This window comes from Salvia splendens, chromosome 12 (assembly GCF_004379255.2).
Source record: "Salvia splendens isolate huo1 chromosome 12, SspV2, whole genome shotgun sequence".
Lineage (NCBI taxonomy): Eukaryota > Viridiplantae > Streptophyta > Magnoliopsida > Lamiales > Lamiaceae > Salvia > Salvia splendens.
In genome coordinates this window covers 17,810,495-17,824,048 of record NC_056043.1, presented here as the reverse complement: position 1 = coordinate 17,824,048, position 13,554 = coordinate 17,810,495, and the positions used below count along the sequence as shown (strand labels likewise).

Here is a 13,554-nt window from a genome sequence, read left to right as displayed (position 1 = left end):
CTCAAATTTTGTATATGGAGTAAATAATTATCTACATGACGTGCCCTCTTTTCTTTCTTGTTTTAGGAGATCTATTTGGAGCTATAAAAGGGCGTCTACACGACACTAACAAAAATTTGATTGTTGCTACTTTATCCACAATTGGTGCTTTCTTATACTATTAGTTATTAGTTTATTAAGAGTCTCTTGCGCTAACTAACTGAGATTCACAATCCCAATATTATAAATACTTGGGATCATTTAACAAATCCCGAATTCCTCAAAGCCAATAGCTTTACATATGCGTGAGTGGTCATTGAGTACCTTAGATACTTAGCTATGCTCATCCCAATAAAATGGTCTGTAGTCGATTTGGTTTTCCAACTTCTGTTTTGAGTATTGTTGACCTCATCTTTTGTTGTGTCTACCACTACCATGTATTTCAGCTGTTCTCACAGACGCTAGGATAAATCAGCAAATGTTCGTAAAGCGGCTGAAGCATACTTTAATGTATTGAGGGTTTGTGGACAAGAAACGGTATGGACATCCATAATTTTTATTACTTGATTGAGGCTTGCTAACTCTTTTAGCTGCTAGATTGCACCACATCTATTTTATATCTCTCCCATTATAGGTATCCAAGAATTTGAGAGATATACAAGGTTCTGATTTAGCTATTATTAGCAAACAACTGAAGCCATATTGAGCTTTTCAAGGTATTATGATACTTTCCATTAACTCACTTATCTCTTAATAAAAAATATATTAATTTTTTTTTCACTTTTCCATATCATTTTATTGATTTTTCTCGTGTCACATATCCATTGCAGATAATTATGAATCTGGTGGATATGTTTTGTTAAGCATCACGGCAGAAAGCATCCTAAAGACAGCAAAACCAAACGGTCATGGTTACCGCGAATCTTGGCATGAAAGTAGAAATGCACCTTCGTATGTTTTCTGTGGTTAATATCTTTCTTCTGAACCATAATGTATATTTTAATTGATGTCCTGTATATTTAGAGAGTTGGCACCTAACAAGGGATCCATGCAAGAATCCATCTTGTCTATTGAAGACATCGATATTCAGTCACGAGTTTTGATCAGCAAGGTTGGTACAGATTTATTTTTTAGGGCAATAAGGTGCAAATATTTTGGTAGCTGCAGGCTGCAAACAGTGCCCGTATCTTTTATGCCAAAAAAGTAGATTATTAACTTAGTGTTACTCTCGCAGGATGACAGGGAAATGATTATTGTTTGCCGATTCAAATTCGAAGAATTGCATATAGAGCGCATTCAAGATCTTCAGTTTTCATTTTGAGGTTTCGTTTCTCTTGTAAGATTTCTTTATTAATTTTGTGGGATTAGCTTTTCTATACCACAGAGGAGGCCTTCATACAACTTTTTAGAACTTTTTTCAGCTTTTGGGTTTGAGTAAATTGTTAGACCATTAGTGTTCGACTTGTTTTGGCATCTGTGTGGCTTATATAATTTTTTTGCATGTGATCATATGTTACATTCTTTATAGATGTTAGTAAGTGACTTTACTTACTTCTCAAACATTATGATGTCAAATTGATGGCATTGAGATGTTGCAGAAGGTTCTTTCAACATAAATTCTGGTTTTGATTGTGTAACTTGAAATTTTCTTCTAACCTTCGATTTGTTTATGATATACAGGTTCTTCCTCCATGGGAAGAGAGGTGATTGAAGTCTTAGATATACTCTTAATTTGTGTTAAGGTTTTGTGAATCCAACACATCATGCTTATTAATGGTAAATAGGATTTTATTAATCGGTTTTTTTGTCAGCATGCCTGTGTGCTTTGCTCACTGAATTAAAGCTCACTGAATTCACTGAAAAGGAAATGAGTGGTAGCATATTTGATGAGTATTCTCAATTAGAACATTTGTTTATTCTGCTTGTTTGTGGATTTGCTAAAATTACAAATTTTTATTGATTCTCCAATATCTAGCTCTCTAATGATGTTATAGCAGGTGTATATACATGTTCTGATAATTCTTATCTATCATATTTAAACTATCTCATATCCTTTCTTAACTTTTGAGCTTCTGTAACTTTGATAAGGTACTTAAATTTCATCCCAGGCTTCTGGATCTGTTGAAAAATGAGGGCTACACTATGACAGAAGCAGAGGCAACCCATCTTTCTACCTTGCTTGGTTGAGAAGGTAACTGATGTATTAACTGTCTATGTGATATGCTTTTATTTCTTGTTAAGAATTTTCGGGCTATAGGTCTATGGCAAGTGATTCTGGTTGTTTTGAATTGGATTGAATTTCTTTTTTTTTTACAAAATTTAATATCTCAACCTGTATTCAAAATCTTATTAAGCTAAGGAAGTTTGTGTTTATAGATTGTGTATAGCGTGTGTATTATGTGCAATGTACGTAGTGTGTGTATATGCAGTTTGTTTTCGTGTTAAGTTATGTGTGTGTATTGTGCTTTTATTTTGTGTATAACGTGTGTCTAGTGTCTGTATTTTTTTATAGTTTGGTTATAATGTGTGCTATGAGTATATTTTTTGTACGTGTGTATTTTGTGTAGTGCGTCAGTGTGTATTTTGTGCATACTTTCTCTAATGAGTCTGTTTTGTGTATAGTGTATTTAGTCCGTTTGTTTTGTTTATAATTTATGCAATGTGTATTGTGTGTATAGTGTGTGTCTAATGCGTGTATTTTTTGTATAATGTGTTTTAAGTGTGCTATGCACATGTATTTTATAATACTTGTATATTTGTGTATAGTGTGTTTTTTTTTGTAGCGTATGTACAGTGCGTATTTTGTATGTGTAGATGTTTGTATTTTGAGTATAATGTTTAGTGTGTGTATTTTATGTTTAGTGTGTTAGTCTACGTGTTCTGTGTATAGTTTATTTTGTTTGTTTGTTTTTTATAGTATGTGAAGTATATGTGTTTTGAGTATAGCATGGGTATTGTGTGTAAACTATGTGTATTCTGTGTATCTTGTATATAGTGCGTAATGCATATTTTGTTTAGGATTTAGAGTAGTAAGTGCAGTGTGTGTATAGTGTGTGCAATGTAATTGTGTGCATAGTGTGTGTGTGCAACGTGATTGTGTGTATTTTGTGAATATAGTTTCTGTTTATATATTGTGTATAGTGTGTGTATTATGTGCAATGTACGTAGTGTGTGTATATACTGTTTGTTTTCGTGTTAAGTTATGTGTGTGTATTGTGCTTTTATTTTGTGTATAACGTGTGTCTAGTGTCTGTATTTTTTTATAGTTTGGTTATAGTGTGTGCTATGAGTATATTTTATGTACGTGTGTATTTTGTGTAGTGCGTCAGTGTGTGTCTGCGTTTTCTTGTAAAATGTCTAAGGTGTGTATAATGGGTCTATTTTGTGTATAGTATGTGTAGTGTATGTATTTTGTGTGTGTGTTTTGTGTATAAGTTTATTTGGTCTGTGTATAGTTGCAATGTTTTGAGTTGTGTGTTTGTAGTGCATGTAGTTTTTTTTATACTGCGTGTGTTTCATTTGTAATTTGGCTTGTTTATATAGTGTGTATAGTGTGTATATTATGTACCATGATGTATATATTTTGTGTTATGTGTATATGTGTTTTGTGTATATTTTGTGTACAGTGCATGTATTTTGTGTATATTGTGTCTCGTGTGTTATGTGTCCCATATGTAAATGTTCTATATTTTTATACTTTGTGTATAATGTGTGTGTTTTGTGTTCAGTGTATTGAGTCCGTTTGTTTAATTTATAGTGTGTTCAATGCGTATTTTGTGTTAATACTTTGTGTATAGCGTGTGTATTACGTTGTTGTGTGCGTATTTTATGTGTATATTTTGTATTTTGTATATATAGTGAGTGTCCAATGCGTATATTTTGTGTATACTGTGTTTATTGTGTGTGACATATGTTTTTTTTATGTGTTGTGTGCATATTTTGGGTATAGAGTGTGCATATTTATATACTTGTACATAGTGTTAGTCTTTTGTTATATATGTTTGTGTAGCTATTTGTATTTTTTTTATAATGTAAGCAGTGTGTTACACATTCAGTATTGTGTGCAGTGCGTATTTTTTTTGTGCATGGCTAATGCTTGTATTTTGTGTATAGTGTATGTATATAGTGTGTACAATTTGTACTATGTAGTGTGTAGTATGCGCAGTGTATACTGTGAGTAGTGTGTGTATTTTGTGTATACTTTCTCTATGGAGTCTGTTTTGTCTATAGTGTATTAGTCCGTTTGTTTTGTTTATAATTTATGCAATGTGTAGTGTGTGTGTAGTGTGTGTCTAATGCGTGTATTTTTTGTATAATGTGTTTTAAGTGTGCTATGCACATGTATTTTATAATACTTGTATATTTTTGTATAGTGTGTGTTTTTTTAGCGTACGTACGGTGCGTATTTTGTATGTGTAGATGTTTGTATTTTGAGTATAATGTTTAGTGTGTGTATTTTTTGTTTAGTGTGTATAGTCTGCGTATTTTGTGTATAGTTTATTTTGTTTGTTTGTTTTTTTATAGTATGTGAAGTATATGTGTTTTGAGTATAGCGTGGGTATTCTGTGTATCTTGTATATAGTGCGTATTGCATATTTTGTTTAGGATTTAGAGTAGTAAGTGCAGTGTGTGTATAGTGTGTGCAATGTAATTGTGTGCATAGTGTGTGTGTGCAAAGTGATTGTGTGTATTTTGTGAATATAGTTTGTGTTTATATATTGTGTATAGCGTGTGTATTATGTGCAATGTACGTAGTGTGTGTATATACAGTTTGTTTTCGTGTTAAGTTATGTGTGTGTATTGTGCTTTTATTTTGTGTATAACGTGTGTCTAGTGTATGTATTTTTTTATAAGTTGGTTATAGTGTGTGCTTAGAGTATATTTTCTGTACGTGTGTATTTTGTGTAGTGCGTCAGTGTGTGTTTTGTGTAGTGTGTTGTCTACTTTTTCTTGTAAAATGTCTAAGTTGTGTATAATGTGTCTATTTTGGGTATAGTATGTGTAGTGTATGTATTTTGTGTGTTTGTGTGTTTTGTGTATATGTTTATTTGATCTGTGTATAGTTGCAATGTTTTGAGTTGTGTTTTTGTAGTGTATGTAGTTTTTTTATAGTGTGTGTTTCATTTGTAATTTGGCTTGTTTATATTGTGTGTATAGTGTGTATATTATGTGCCATGTAGTATATATTTTGTGTTATGTGTATATGTGTTTTGTGTATATTTTGTGTACAGTGCATGTATTTTGTGTATATTGTGTCTCGTGTGTTATGTGTCCCATATGTAAATGTTTTATATTTTTATACTTTGTGTATAATGTGTGTGTTTTGTGTTCAGTGTATTGAGTCCGTTTGTTTAATTTATAGTGTGTTCAATACGTATTTTGTGTTAATACTTTGTGTATAGCGTGTGTATTACGTTGTTGTGTGCGTATTTTATGTGTATATTTTGTATTTTGTATATATAGTGAGTGTCCAATGCGTATATTTTGTGTATACTGTGTTTATTGTGTGTGACATGTTTTTTTTATGTGTTGTGTGCATATTTTGTGTATAGAGTGTGCATATTTATATACTTGTACATAGTGTTAGTCTTTTGTTATATATGTTTGTGTAGCTATTTGTATTTTTTTTATAATGTAAGCAGTGTGTTACACATTCAGTATTGTGTGCAGTGCGTATTTTTTTTGTGCATGGCTAATGCTTGTATTTTGTGTATAGTGTATGTATATAGTGTGTACAATTTGTACTATGTAGTATGTAGTATGCGCAGTGTATTCTGTGAGTAGTGTGTGTATTTTGTGTATACTTTCTCTAGTGAGTCTGTTTTGTGTATAGTGTATTTAGTCCGTTTGTTTTGTTTATAATTTATGCAATGTGTATTGTGTGTATAGTGTGTGTCTAATGCGTATATTTTTTGTATAATGTGTGTTTAAGTGTGCTATGCACATGTATTTTATAATACTTTATATTTCTGTATAGTGTGTGTTTTTTTGTAGCGTATGTACGGTGCGTGTTTTGTATGTGTAGATGTTTGTATTTTGAGTATAATGTTTAGTGTGTGTTATTTGTGTTTAGTGTGTATAGTTTGCGTATTCTGTGTATAGTTTATTTTGTTTGTTTGTTTTTTTATAGTATGTGAAGTATGTGTTTTGAGTATAGCGTGGGTATTGTGTGTAAACTATGGGTGTTCTGTGTATCTTATATATAGTGCGTAATGCATATTTTGTTTAGGATTTAGAGTAGTAAGTGCAGTGTGTGTATAGTGTGTGCAATGTAATTGTGTGCATAATGTGTGTGTGCAACGTGATTGTGTGTATTTTGTGAATATAGTTTGTGTTTATATATTGTGTATAGCGTGTGTATTATGTGCAATGTACGTAGTGTGTGTATATGTTGTTTGTTTTCGTGTTAAATTATGTGTGTGTATTGTGCTTTTATTTTGTGTATAACGTGTGTCTAGTGGCTGTATTTTTTTATAGTTTGGTTATAGTGTGTGCTATGAGTATATTTTCTGTACGTGTGTATTTTGTGTAGTGCGTCAGTGTGTGTTTAGTGTAGTGTGTTGTCTGCTTTTTCTTGTAAAATGTCTAAGGTGTGTATAATGTGTCTATTTTGTGAATAGTATGTGTAGTGTATGTATAGTGTGTGTGTGTGTGTGTGTTTTGGGCATAAGTTTATTTGGTCTGTGTATAGTTGCAATGTTTTGAGTTGTGTGTTTGTAGTGCATGTAGTTTTTTTTTTTTTATAGTGTGTGTGTTTCATTTGTAATTTGGCTTGTTTATATTGTGTGTATAGTGTGTATATTATGTGCCATGTAGTATATATTTTGTGTTATGTGTATATGTGTTTTGTGTATATTTTGTGTACAGTGCATGTATTTTGTGTATGTTGTGTCTCGTGTGTTATGTGTCCCATATGTAAATGTTTTATATTTTTATACTTTGTGTATAATGTGTGTGTTTTGTGTTCAGTGTATTGAGTCCGTTTGTTTAATTTATAGTGTGTTCAATACGTATTTTGTGTTAATACTTTGTGTATAGCGTGTGTATTACGTTGTTGTGTGCGTATTTTATGTGTATATTTTGTATTTTGTATATATAGTGAGTGTCCAATGCGTATATTTTGTGTATACTGTGTTTATTGTGTGTGACATATGTTTTTTTTATGTGTTGTGTGCATATTTTGTGTATAGAGTGTGCATATTTATATACTTGTACATAGTGTTAGTCTTTTGTTATATATGTTTGTGTAGCTATTTGTATTTTTTTTATAATGTAAGCAGTGTGTTACACATTCAGTATTGTGTGCAGTGCGTATTTTTTTTGTGCATGGCTAATGCTTGTATTTTGTGTATAGTGTATGTATATAGTGTGTACAATTTGTAGTATGTAGTATGTAGTATGCGCAGTGTATTCTGTGAGTAGTGTGTGTATTTTGTGTATACTTTCTCTAGTGAGTCTGTTTTGTGTATAGTGTATTTAGTCCGTTTGTTTTGTTTATAATTTATGCAATGTGTATTGTGTGTATAGTGTGTGTCTAATGCGTGTATTTTTTGTATAATGTGTGTTTAAGTGTGCTATGCACATGTATTTTATAATACTTTATATTTCTGTATAGTGTGTGTTTTTTTGTAGCGTATGTACGGTGCGTGTTTTGTATGTGTAGATGTTTGTATTTTGAGTATAATGTTTAGTGTGTGTTATTTGTGTTTAGTGTGTATAGTCTGCGTATTCTGTGTATAGTTTATTTTGTTTGTTTGTTTTTTTATAGTATGTGAAGTATGTGTTTTGAGTATAGCGTGGGTATTGTGTGTAAACTATGTGTGTTCTGTGTATCTTATATATAGTGCGTAATGCATATTTTGTTTAGGATTTAGAGTAGTAAGTGCAGTGTGTGTATAGTGTGTGCAATGTAATTGTGTGCATAATGTGTGTGTGCAACGTGATTGTGTGTATTTTGTGAATATAGTTTGTGTTTATATATTGTGTATAGCGTGTGTATTATGTGCAATGTACGTAGTGTGTGTATATGTTGTTTGTTTTCGTGTGAAATTATGTGTGTATTGTGCTTTTATTTTGTGTATAACGTGTGTCTAGTGGCTGTATTTTTTTATAGTTTGGTTATAGTGTGTGCTATGAGTATATTTTCTGTACGTGTGTATTTTGTGTAGTGCGTCAGTGTGTGTTTAGTGTAGTGTGTTGTCTGCTTTTTCTTGTAAAATGTCTAAAGTGTGTATAATGTGTCTATTTTGTGAATAGTATGTGTAGTGTATGTATTGTGTGTGTGTGTGTGTTTTGGGCATAAGTTTATTTGGTCTGTGTATAGTTGCAATGTTTTGAGTTGTGTGTTTGTAGTGCATGTAGTTTTTTTTTATAGTGTGTGTTTCATTTGTAATTTGGCTTGTTTATATTGTGTGTATAGTATATTATGTGCCATGTAGTATTTATTTTGTGTTATGTGTAATATGTGTTTTGTGTATATTTTGTGTATCTCATATGTAAATGTTCTATACTTTTATACTTTGTGTATAATGTGTGTGTTTTGTGTTCAGTGTACTGAGTCCGTTTGTTTAATTTATAGTGTGTTCAATGTGTATTTTGTGTTAATACTTTGTGTATAGTTTGTGTATTACGTTGTTGTGTGCGTATTTTATGTGTAGATTTTGTATTTTGTATATATAGTGAGTGTCCAATGCGATTATATTTCTTTATCAAAGGCTTAAGAAAAACCCCTCTGATTGGACAGAAGAACATACTAAAGTTGTCAAAACTATCAAACAACAAGTCAAGACTCTTCCATGTCTTGGCATCCCCAATCCAGAAGCCTTATTGATCATTGAAACAGACGCTTCAAACATTGGTTATGGAGGAATTTTAAAACAAAGAATAGATTCAAAAGAAAACCTTGTCAGGTACCATTCGGGTATCTGGAATAATGCACAAATAAATTATTCCGTTATTAAAAAAGAAATCTTATCCATTGTTTTATGCATTCAAAAATTCCAAGATGACCTCTACAACAAAAAATTCTTAATAAGGATTGATTGCAAATCCGCAAAAGAAGTCCTTACCAAAGATGTCCAAAATATTGTTTCAAAACACATTTTTGCCAGATGGCAATCCATTTTATCCCTATTTGATTTTGAAATTGAGTTCATTAGATGAGAAAACAATTCTCTACCTGATTTTCTGACTAGAGAATTTGTTCAAGGTCACAATGACAGACTCTAGGACATCCAAAAGACAAAGTATCAAAGACTATGAAGTCTTCCCTTCAAAAGCAGCCTCAAAAGCCCTGATCTCTTCCTCGACCCCGACGATTCCTCAAAAACCCAATCAAATTCTCTCTAACAGGTTTTCCCCTCTTCAAAACGCCCTTGAAATACCTTATAAAACTGTTCTTACCTCAAACAATCCAAAATCCACCAATATTCAAATACCTAACATGCCTGATCAGTTCAAGTACTTCTCTAAAGACTGGCATGAAGATTGTGGGACGACTCCTTTCTCTGAGTTTCCTGCCAAACCCTCTCAAATTGATTTCATAAGGAACCGGTTTTCAAATACTTCCCAACTCTGGGAATCTGATGATTGTTTAAAAGATCAGAAGTACTATGAGTTTATTCTAATTGACTCTGACTCAGTTGAAATAACTTATATTTACAATAGATCCAAAGAAATTGAGTATTTAAAATGTATTATCAAAAGAGTCCTTACCACAACCACTTTTGGTGGCCTCAATGAATTCAAAAATTTTAACCACCCTGCTCAAGGGTACAATTATATCGATTATAAGAATGCTTGGTTCAGAGCTTTCTTATTGAGATATTATAATCACTCTTGGTTCATAAGCTTTCATCATAATTGTGAAAAATAGTTCCATGTTTGGTTCTCTGATTGGTGGAGGAAAATGGGATCTTCAATCCAAATTCTTCCCTCTGATGTTCAACAAGGGTTTCATACTTTTGCTGAATATTCTACTCTAAAAAATTTCCAAAAATTCATCATGTTCCATGCGGAGTTCAAAGTCCCTTTGATTTTTTCCTGGGATTTCAATTTTGATAAAATCTTTCCAGGTCCTACTCCTTTCTCCTTGACAAGGGTCTATAAAGTTAAATGGTGGGCTAAGTTCCAAAATCATATTGGAGCTGAATCTGCTGTCAAACAATTTTTTACCACTGGTGAAAAGGTGATTTTCCAAAAGGACAAGAAAGAGAAAAGCAAGGCAGAAAGAACAAAGAAGGCCAGTATTGCAGAGCCAAATAATTTTCTGGAAAATCTTCCAGAACATATCAAGAGAGATTTCTTCGATTTTATGGCTCAAAAGTCTGTCTCTTCAAAATCCAAATATGAAGAATCGGTCTCTTCTGATCCTATTGGGGTAAGGACCGCTTTGATTTTTGATGACAGGTTTCTTTAGAAAGAAGAATACTGAAGCCTATTCTAGGTTTCTCATTGAAAATATCAAGATTGATACCGAAATGGTCATCTCCCTTTCAGAGATTACAAAGATTATTCTTGAAGTCCCTCCGGAAGAAGTGGATTTTCCATTTCTTAGAGAAACCATTGATGACATTTTTCATAGAGTCAATAGAATTAAAAGGATGAAAAGAACTCTCAAAATTATCTCCATTATTACTGCAGCCTGACCAATGCATCCTTTTCAAAGATTCGATTTTAGATCAGAACTCAGATGGCTCCAGGCAGCAATTCTTAATGAAGAAAGATGTTTGGAAGAAATGTACAAATACCGAATGAGAAGAAGTCATCATATGGATTTCTACCATAATAATGAAGAATGGAGACGTTGTCAATACATCAAGTATTGTAAAAACAAGATTCAGCGAATTAACTTCATATTGGCTGCATGATTGCTTCATGAGCCACCTTCTTCAAAAGCTCTGTCCTCAAAAGTCAAGAATGACGGCTACTTCAGAAGAAATAACCACGTAGCCACTCTTTTGTAAATAACTGTTTGTAATAGTTGTTCCACTATGTAAATTATTGTGTTTTATGTCATTGCTTACGTTTCTGTAAGATACTGTACTCCTATGTAGCCAGGGTTGTTGGCTATAAATAAGAGGTTTTCTAGGAAGAGAAGGACACCGGTTACTGATCTCAGAACCATTGCTCTTCTCCCTCCTTCCCTCTTTTACCTTCCAAGTTTTAATCCAAAGTGAGTTTTCATATTACTTTTTAATATCACTTTCTTTCATTATGCAAACTACTTTCATACTGCATATATTATCTCTTCTTCATATGTCTTTTAATAATGGAATAATTTATCAAAACTTTATCATAGATCATATGGTGAAAACCAATACGTTATTACACAACACGGCTGTTGCCAATACGTGTTCTAACAACAAGGTGAACATCATAGGATTTCTTGATCTAATCAAAATTAATCAAAACTCAAGCTCAAATGGTATCAGAGCCATTTCGATGGCGGTAATGGATGTTAGTAGCTTTTTGAATTCAACTAGCTTAATATTTAAAACAGAGATGATAAGAGTGATCTTAAGAATAAGTTTGGTAAGAGAAACGTTGGAATTCAGGTCTGGTAAGCTTATAAGACGGTTGGCAAGCCTTATGTCTAGGTGTTCCACGCATAGTGTTCCCCTGCGACCAGTTTCTCCATCTAAACCAATTCCTAATCCAAGTCTTTATCTCTTTTTATATATGGCCAGTAGATTTAGAAATCTGTTAAGATCCAGTACTAAGAATAAGAATGACAAAAATATTGTCTCAAGTAGTGAGATACATGCCCCTATTGATTATTCAAATTGGACTATTCCTAAAGAAAAAGTAGAAAATTTCTATGATATAGGTCTCATTGATTTTAAAACTGCCTTTTCTATAAGAACTCATGAAGAGACTAGAAGCATATTGCAACAATCAGAAAGTTTCCCCTCCTTAATAGAGAATCTATAAAGAGATACAGGGAACAGAAGTATAGATATGCCCATTTTGGTCTTGCTCAAATTGTTGTCAAACCCTTGGTTCACATAGGAGTTGATTCTCCCATATATATTACTCTAAGAGATGGAAGACTCAAAAAATATAAAACATCTATTTTAGCGATGGTTCAAACCAACATATGTAATGGCCCTATATACTTTAATTGTTCTCCTAATTTCTCTGTAGACCTTACAGATCCCATGATTCTTGAGAGTCTCATCCTTGATGTCCAAATACAAGGAGATGAGTTTCATGAATGTAAAAATTTTGCAATCATGTTTAGGGTCTATCTTAGACTTATGTCTTCAAACTTAAATCCTAAATTCAGCAGGAATCCTTTCTCAAAAGGAGAAACCATCCTCTTACAGGTTGATGCTGAACAACCTACCACCTATACTCCTAAAAGACTTAAATGGAATGAGATTACAATTCCAAGTCAGTTTATCATAAAAGGACCACAAGCCCCTAGAAACTTAGAGAAAACTGAACCATCAGATATCATTGAAGAACCTGATGGAACTATAATAGTCAAATTTGATAGAACAAATTCTTTCTCAAATTCCAGTAACATCAGGAGTTTTATCTATGAAAGTAGTAGAGCCTCCTGTTCTGATATGCCTAGCACTTCAGAAAGAAATTGGACTTTCAAAACCCCCATACCTCAACCAAATTTAACTAGGGAAGAAAATATAGGTGATCCTTACTCACCTACTAGAAGTACTATGGTCATAACTTGTAATAAAGAATTTAAACCTGATATGGTTTATTTGAACGAAGAATTAAACAACCCAGTCTACAAAGAAAAAGAAAAATGGTTCAATAAGTTAAAAGATGAAGTTAAAGATAAAATAAAAAATGAGTGGATGAAAGAAATGATGAGAATTAAAACAAATTTCCTTTTCTATGATTTCATTGCAATATACCTATCCTCGGAAGGATGGTATAATTGTTTTAAAAAACCGGCTATTAAAGTCGGCTCAAACCTTATGACAAAATGGTGTTCTTCTGAAAATAATGATATTTTTACAGCAATTCATCCCCCTCTTCAATCCTTAAAAATATAAACTTCCAAAGGGGAAATTATTGCTGACCCTTTCAAACGAACTAAAGTAAATGACCCTGAAGAAAATAGAGAATTCCGAAAAATCATTCAACAAAATAATTATGCAAACCAGATTCTTCATACTATTGCAAATCAATTAAATACTATTTTTTCAAATAACTTTCCTGCTAACAGACAAAGTATCCTTAATGATACTTCCAAACCTTTTTTCAAAAGTAATGAAATTTTAAAAAATAAGAATATTTCTTTTAATTCAAAAACATAGAACATTCTTAAAAAACTCTCTGAAAATCTTGGTGAATCAAGTAAGTCAACTACAAATGTTATTCATAAAAACCATGAGTCAAGTACTGAGCAATCAAGTTACTCTTCCTCTGAAAAGGAAGATAATTTTGTTGAAAAATTAGAAGATATTTTCAAAGATTCTAATAACTCCCCTCTCAAAATAAATAAAATTTTCAAAGGAAAAAAATTTAACAACAGTAAACCTTATTATAATAGACCTTCGCCGGCAGATTTACTCTACGAAGAAAGAGGTCAATTTCATAAATCCA

At 32.2% G+C, this 13,554-nt stretch overlaps 1 long non-coding RNA gene across 28 annotated transcripts in view; it reads left to right on the top strand.

The window, feature by feature from the left end:
- LOC121757282 overlaps positions 1–11,176 on the top strand; it is a 35,957-nt gene extending 24,781 nt beyond the window's left edge. For 24 of the 28 annotated variants that reach the window (XR_006041238.1, XR_006041237.1, XR_006041239.1 and 21 more), the window contains 6 exons: positions 67–516; positions 614–695; positions 810–930; positions 1,003–1,090; positions 1,214–2,170; positions 10,053–11,176. This is a non-coding gene — a long non-coding RNA (uncharacterized LOC121757282). The remainder of the gene's footprint in view (positions 1–66; positions 517–613; positions 696–809; positions 931–1,002; positions 1,091–1,213; positions 2,171–10,052) is intronic. The other 4 variants (XR_006041216.1, XR_006041214.1, XR_006041218.1 and 1 more) reach the window with 4 other exon arrangements.
- Positions 11,177–13,554: the final 2,378 nt, after the last annotated feature.